Source organism: Pituophis catenifer, unplaced genomic scaffold (genome assembly GCF_029215685.1).
Source record: "Pituophis catenifer annectens isolate HBS135680 unplaced genomic scaffold, rPitCat1.0.hap2 SCAF_6, whole genome shotgun sequence".
Lineage (NCBI taxonomy): Eukaryota > Metazoa > Chordata > Lepidosauria > Squamata > Colubridae > Pituophis > Pituophis catenifer.
In genome coordinates, this window is record NW_027256886.1 from 35,572,186 (window position 1) to 35,580,263 (window position 8,078).

General features: G+C 34.9%; 1 protein-coding gene across 1 annotated transcript in view; it reads right to left on the reverse strand.

Moving 5' to 3' along the window:
- HDLBP (high density lipoprotein binding protein) overlaps window positions 1-7,971 on the reverse strand; it is a 66,372-nt gene extending 58,401 nt beyond the window's left edge. The window contains exon 1 of the mRNA XM_070946182.1: window positions 7,905-7,971. The gene's annotated coding sequence lies outside the window, so the exon portion shown is untranslated. The remainder of the gene's footprint in view (window positions 1-7,904) is intronic.
- Window positions 7,972-8,078: the final 107 nt, after the last annotated feature.

Consider the following 8,078-nt stretch of genomic DNA (forward strand, 5'->3'; position numbering starts at 1 on the left):
AGCAAACCCCATCCCTCCAAAGCAATAAAGAGCCAAACACAGTAATAATGGCATGTTGCAGGGTGTATACAGTTCAATCAACCATCATTTTAAAATGATCCCCAACATGGCACTGTTCAAATCTGCTAGCTACAGTTGTCAACAAGATAAATTCCCAGTGGGAACTGTTTTTGACAACCATATTCTACAAACTGAAGATTTTTATACTTCTATAATTCAGAGCTTGAAATGTTGGCGAGATTCACTTCACACTTAATAACCAGAATGCCAAGAATCATATTAGCATCTTCAGTTCTCTGCACTATACAATCATTCTTGAACCTATTTTTGAATGTTTGCTGGTAGTCACCTAAATTTTCATTAATACTTTATATGCCACACTAAATCACACTAAATCCCAGGGGGAGATCCTTCTCTGTGGGGGCACCTGCCCTCTGGAACGAATTGCCCTGGGATTTACAAATGATCCCTGACCTACGCACCTTTCGTCGTGCCCTCAAGATGCTGTTGTTTCAACAAGCTGGGCTGGCCTGAATACCAAGATCAATTTTAAGTTATATGGGTTGTCTTTGTCTTAATTGAAATGGGCAAATTATTTAATTCCTTTTAAACTGTTTTAAATTTTATATGTGTTCATTTTTATTTTCGGCTGTGCACCGCCCTGAGTCCTTCGGGAGAAGGGCGGTATAAAAAATTAAATAAATAAATAAATAAAATTAAAATACGGTTTATTTATGGCTAGCTTATGGTTTATGCAACCATATTTTATAATATGGTTGCATAAACTATGTCTTAGTATAATGTAAATTAGGTATTGTAGTTTATGCAATGATATGTTAAGCAAACCATAGCTTAATATACGTGAATCATGATAGGCTGCATCTGGACTGCTTAAAGTTTCATAATCTAAGATGCCTAACTTCCTATCATGCATTCACTAGGTACAAGCATCAAAGTATATAACTAAAAAGGAGATGTGAAACTCAACGGATCACCAACTTCATGCCTAAATACCTATAGTTTCTATTCTTAAAATAAAAATGTTAATTCTATACTATTACCACTCTCCAATTATCAGAATGACCAAAATATTTTTTAAATGTAGGGTCTCCTGTGTATGAGATATAACCAGATGAAACAGTCATATTCAAGAGGAATGGTAACACTTCCTGGCATTGGATGCTTGCGCTGAACATATCTATCAACAAGGCTTTCCAAAGCCATTAAACTGCATATCAAACATATTCCTAGGTGCACATAAAGGAAAAGTAAATTTTCCAAATGGAGAATTTAAGATTTGCTTTAATCATGTGAATAAACATGTTCATGTTCAAATAATTCCATTTTTACTTAATAAGATGTTATATGTTTGCACTTGCAGCTTTGTTGGTTTTTCCTTTCCCAGGATGAAAGGAAATCTTTAAATGACAGCTATTATTCTCTATTCATCCAAATCAGAAAAATACAATTAATCAACACAGGTCAGCAATGTCAGTTCTGCTAATTCAATGGATCCAGTTTTTAATTAATTTTGTTGCTTTAATAAGAGAAAAGCATACATTTTATAATATACAAGGAAATAAAATAATTCAAACTTAAAAATACATAATACTTTTTTAAAAAGGAAAAAAATACAAAAATAGGTTGGTAAATACATTGCAATTTATGTGGCTGCTAAGGATCAGCAATGACTTGATAGCATTTACTGTAATCAAAAATTACAAACAAAACAACTCCAAGAACTCTGACAATATAGTTCAAAGTCTTCTTACCTGCTTCTTGGAAAAAAATACAACATATCAACAATAGACAATACATCAACAATCCATCACGACATATCAGGTATAAGTTTCTCCTTCCAGTCTGGAAGGAGAAACTTTTGTAATTTTGTAATTAACTTTTGTTAATTAGCTCCCTTGCTGGAGAATCCAATTACTGATATTTTGATATATACTGAAAATATATAACAAGTAAAGCATATAATGCACTGTGATTGTCCAAAGTCATATTAACAATCATGTTGGATGTCAACCCAAATATTATATATAATAAGACAAGAACCAGCTATATGAGTTAATGTTCCAATTACTGGAATGCAGCCCAGCATTTTTAACTCTGCACTTTTTCAGGTAAAGGATATAAAGGAGTAATGACTGCACCAGCTTCAGTGATGATTTACCATCCAATTTTGTTCTATAAAACACACTTTCCTGGTTTGGGCAAAACAAACTATGTTTAATAGATATTTCTTCTCATTGTCTATAATATGAGACTACAATATATAAAACTATTTAAAACAGAACAACAAAATCACTGAACTAAGACAGATAGTCTTTGACTTACAACCTTTCATTTAGTGACTGAAGTTACAACAGCACTGGGAAAAAAGACTTAATGAATGTTTTTCACACTTACAACCACTGCAGCATCTCCTTAGTCATGGGATCAAAATTTAGATGCTTGGCAACTGGTTTATATTTTTGACAGTTCAGTGTCCTGGGGTCATGTGATCATCTTTTGTGACCTTATGACAAGCAAAGTCAATGGGGAAGCCAGACTGTTACCAATTTAACAACTGCAGTGATTCACTTAACAATGGTAGCAAAAAAGGATATAAAATGAGGCAATACTCACTTAACTGTCTTGCTTAGCAACATAAATTTTAGGCTCAATTCTGGTTGTAAGTCAAGGACTACCTGTATTAGTATGAGAGGTAACAACCACAATATATAATTACTGTAAAAAGGTGCAATATGACTTTATATCTTGCACGAGGTGTGTAAACCAGATTTTTGGTTTTTCACCAACTAATTCAGAAAAGTATGAATGTGGGAAAAGAAAGTTTACTTCACATTGTTAACTTTAGACGTGTGATAAAGTGAATAGGCTTGAATTAGAAAATGTTTCATGTGACATGGAGTAGAAAATTGGTTTGTTGAATGTAATTACGGCAATACTGTGTATAATGGAAAAGCATGTGTGTAATTAATGGAGTATATATTAAATTATTTCCCTTTGAATTGGAATGTATGATGTCCCTTTGACTGTTTAACAGATTATGAATAAATGTAAATGGAATTTTTATGGTGAAGTTAGAAGTGCATCACTTAGAGACATTGAAATTTTTGCATGCAAAGGACATCCAGCTGTTGGATGAGAACCTGAATGCTGCAATCAGAAGTATATATCTGAAAAGTAATGCATCAAAGAATAAAGTAGGTATATTTTATAGAACAAATGAAGTGAAGAAGTGCAAGTTATAATAAACAGCAAAAAAATAAATTAAAATAGAGACAATACCATCTACCGTACCTTGGTAAAATGTTTACTGAAGGGGTGGGGGATATATAGACAAATTTTAAGTAATGCAATTGCTGGTAGATAAGTCTATATTTTTATATCCCTATGAAATGCTATTAAGTAAAAAGAATTAGGCAATTGTGTGATTCCTTTGACGATGATAGAGGCACGGCTTCACTTTTTTTTTCTTTTTAATAATAAAAACAGAGGGGTGATAAATGAACATTGAATGGATAGAAAAATAAACAACTAGAACAAATGAAGTATTTTGAGGCGGTTTTATAATTCAGACAAAATGAGGATTGAATCACAAAAAATATATTAAGAATGAATGAGCTAAGAAGAAAAGGAACACCATGTTGGGATTAAATAAAAATCCTCAAAAAGAAAGAATTTTAAAAACAAAATTTAATTGATCTGATTACATGTCATCAAGTTGATGTCACCTATTAGCAACCATATAATTTAGATATTCTCCATGATGATCTGTCTTCAGTTCTTCCAATAATGTACTCATCACTACTTAAGTGAGTCTATCCACCTTGCTGCCTTTTATCTTCTCTTTCCTTCCATCATTCTCAGTCTTAGAGCCTTATCCAGAACTAGGTCTTCACATGTGTCTTAAGGAGAATAATATTGTCTAAATGGCCTACATTCAGAGTTATTGTTTTTTTTCCCTTGAACTACAGCTACTTTATTTGATCGTGTGCCATTTGGACTGTGGCTTCCTGACTTGTGCCTAGATTTTGTCTGAGGACAGTGAGATGCTCTGGGGTTCCCATTTTCCTAAGCATATTTTGAATACCTTTTTGTAATCAACAAAGTACACATTGACTTCTTTTTGTTTGCTTTCTCACTCATCTAGCAAGCATCAGCAATAATGTCTTATGTTCCTCGGCCTTTTCTAAAGCCAGCCTGAATATCAAGCATTTCCCTTTCTATGAAGAGCTCTAATCAGCATTGTATAACTCTATGCACAATTGTGCTAACATATCAAATTAAGAATGCTGTATAATAGTCTGCACACTGTCTCCTTTTTTCCCCTTTTTGATATTGGTATTTATACTAACCTCTCCCAATCTCCCAATTGGCCACTGTCGTTTTCCAGATTTGCTGACATACTTGGGTTAGAACCTTTACAGATTCTTTCTTCCATTGCATTTTCTTTACATATTTGACAATTCTTGTAGCCTTCTAATTTTGAAATAACCAGACTGCAGACCTAACTTCACTTCTAGTACTAGTTTCTTGTAAATATGGAATATATTCTAAGATGTCTTAATTTTGACTTTTCTACTGTACAGAATTTCAGTATACTTTCACCTCTGATCTTCTTTGAATCATTTAATCTGTCCATTGATAACCTTTAGTACACCAATGGAAAGTTGGAATCATCTTCTGAGTGTTGAGATCTCATTTGGCTACTTTGTTCACTTTGATTCTTGGTGTCTTTAAATACGTTGTTGTAATATTCCTTCTTTGTCTCTTTTAATAGTTTACTGATATTTTCTGTTCTAAGATATTTGTCATTCTTGGCTTTGGTTTCTCTTCTTGGCAATTTCTGTCATTTGTTCCAACATCCAGTTTCCTTTCGTAGCCATGTCTTTGCGGTTATAACTGAGCTTTAAATAATTCTCCTCAATCATTTTAGTTTCCTAAGTCATATAAGTTACATTTTTCTCAATATTTCTAACGTTGGTATTCCAGTTTCTACCCACAAGCAGCACATCTTCCTTGCTTGCTTGAACTTGAGGATAAAGCTGACCAAGCTCCCTTTTTGCTATATCAGAAGATGCAGCATGAACTTTATCAACATTGTTCCTTGTTTTTTCCTGTTTGTGTCTAAATGATAAACATTATGATCTTCTGATCAAAAGCATCCATTTCCAGCCCATTTACTGATGCTGGAGATGTCAAAATATAAATGCTTCATTTCATCATTCACTGTATTGACCATTCTCACATTCAGCTTCATACATTCCACATTCCCAATTCTGCTTTAGCAGCTTTGAATTTTCTTTTTCTGCAATTATACCTCTTGAAGCTTTAGTCTAGCTGTATCATAATTACCACTGGCATATTAAAAGCTCCTTAGTTGCTCCTAGTAGCATAGTCAATGCCATCAGACCTGAAGGACCCATCATACAGCTTCTATATTGTCAATAATTTTATATTGTCTATTCATGTTTGTGTGTGTATGTTTGTATAAAGTACAGAAGAGGTTTACCAGTGACTTCTATGCAGTCTGAAATGATGCCATTGCCAATATCACTAAAGTGAATATCCACCTCTAGCATTTTCCTGTATCACTCCTGCCCAATATAGAAGCTTGCTTGCTTTAGCTGGACATCTGAGATTACCTTCATTACCCTGGGTGACCCTGCTGGCCGTATGTACTCTTGACATAAGCTCCCAACTTGCTTCATTTCTTCTCAAGATCAGTCACTGCCACAGTAAGACAGCAAAGCAGAACTATAACCTTCTCAAATATTTTTTTACCATTATCCCAAGGTATCATTCAATATAGTTGTTTTTAGTTTACATGATTTAGCATTTTTTGTGCCTTCAACTCAGTGTTGACTCCTGGTAATTGCTTGGACAAGTCCCTGCAATTTTCTTGGCAACTTTCCTCCCCCCACTGCTCCCCAGAAGTGGCTTGCTATTGTGTCCTTCCTAGGGCTAAGAATGACTGTCTGAAAGATCACCCAGGTGGCTTTATGCCCAAGGCGGGACCAGAACTCGTAAACTCCTGGTTTCTAACTTAATACCTTAATCACCATATTAAACTCAAATCATATGCTTTAGAATTAGGAAATTCCAAATAATTGCTTCATATGTGAAACTGGCTCTTTGGGCCATTTTAGAGACTGGCACCAGTTTAAGCTTGAAACCTTATCAATATAACTAAAACAACTAATTTTGAATAGAAAACAACTGTTTCAAATATGAAACTATGTGATTAAAATATTTTCTCACTAGTATTATTTATTACTTTTAATAATTTACATATCCAAGTTGCTAGTTATTCATATATATAGCCCTATGGCCAAGTTATCTGACATGCTGTTTCTCATTCATTATTTCTATCCACCCCATAAAATCTGACACAATGGCGCTTTAGATTCCATCCACTAAGAAATGCCATCTGATGGAACGTAGTAAATGTACTTTCTTCGTCAAAGCATCACCCACCCCATCCCACCAGATTCAGACTGCACCAATTCCATAAGCTTTTAATCAATCATGGAAAGTCTGTTTGCTTTCCCCAAGATTGGGGTGCTTATCTGGCATTCAGTATCTGTTTTGGTAAAGAAATGTGTTCTCCCCATTTAACTTTTTTTAATCCGTGCACCATCCTGAGCTGGGTGGCCTTATAAGTCTAAATTATAAATAAAATGTATTGTTTATGCAGATAGTCCTCAGCTTACAACCATTCAGTGACCAACTTACAATGGCAATGAAAAAATGGCTTAAAACCAGTCCTCACAAATACAGCAGTCACAGCATCCCCAAAATAACATGATCAAAATTTTAACACTTGGCAACTGACACATATTTAGGATGGTTGCAGCATCCTACGGTCATGTGATCCCCTTTGCAACCTACAAAGCTGGCTTCCAACAAGTAAAGTCAATGAGAGAAGCCAGATTCAGTTAATGACCACATGATTCACTTAAGAACTTTGTGATTTGTTTAATAACTTGTGCAAAGAAAGGGTGTAAAATTGGGTATGACTCAATTAACTGCCTTGATTAGCAAGAGGCAATCTGGTCCCAATAGTGATAACTTGAAGACTGCCTGTATTGAATATTCAATAAATATAGCAATAAATGTACAACATATATTAGGAAGCAATAATGAATTGGCTCATTCTAGTGGGAATATACTTTCGTATAGAACACTAAATGTTGTCATTAATTTCAACAGCACAAAATTAAGATTATCTTTTAACAGCACATAGATGTACACATATTTTAAAATCAGTACAATTGCTAATTTCTCTGCTTTAGAAGTCTCCAACGATAGATCAGTTGGAGAAAAATCATGTGTCCATAACAGCTGGCCAATTAGTATTTTCAAAAACTGTATTTTGCTAGGTGACATGCTGCAGTGAAAAAAGCTACAGTGCCTCCTTCTTTTATGTCGGCTGTAAAGGTATCGGGGCGTTTCTTCCTTTGCACCCGAGCATTGTATGTAAGAAAGTTACAAGGTCGATTTGTTTCTACACGGCTGCTAAAGGCAAGGTCAACATTCTTCGTCAAGTCCACACTTTTTGGTGAATTGCATTCAAAGGCAAAATTGGTAGGATTCGTATTTTTCAAGAAATGCCTCTAATAATACATTTGCCTAAACCGTTCCACTGTGCAGAATGAGAATACCTCGAGAGACATCACGTGTCCCTCAGAAACCAATTGAAATTAAAGACACCATAGAGTTACAATTGAGGACTACCGAAGAGTTCCCGCACTTGAAGGCCTATTCACTAATTCGACCTTACAACAATCTTTTATAAAAGCGGTGCCTACATAACAATCCTTCCGTCAGCCTCTTGTTAATTTCTTTCTTTTATAGTGCTCAGAATGTGAAAAACCATACAAACCTACCTCGCATGGACTCGCAACACTCCTAAGCCGAATAGGAAGAGCTTGCCGCCATCTTGGTGAAGGAAAGAAGCTATCCGTCACCCGCTAATATCAGGAGGAGGAAGCTCCTCCTCCATCGTTGCCTTTTTTTTTTATAAATCACTATAGCAACCGGAAGAGGTGACGTGTTGGCAG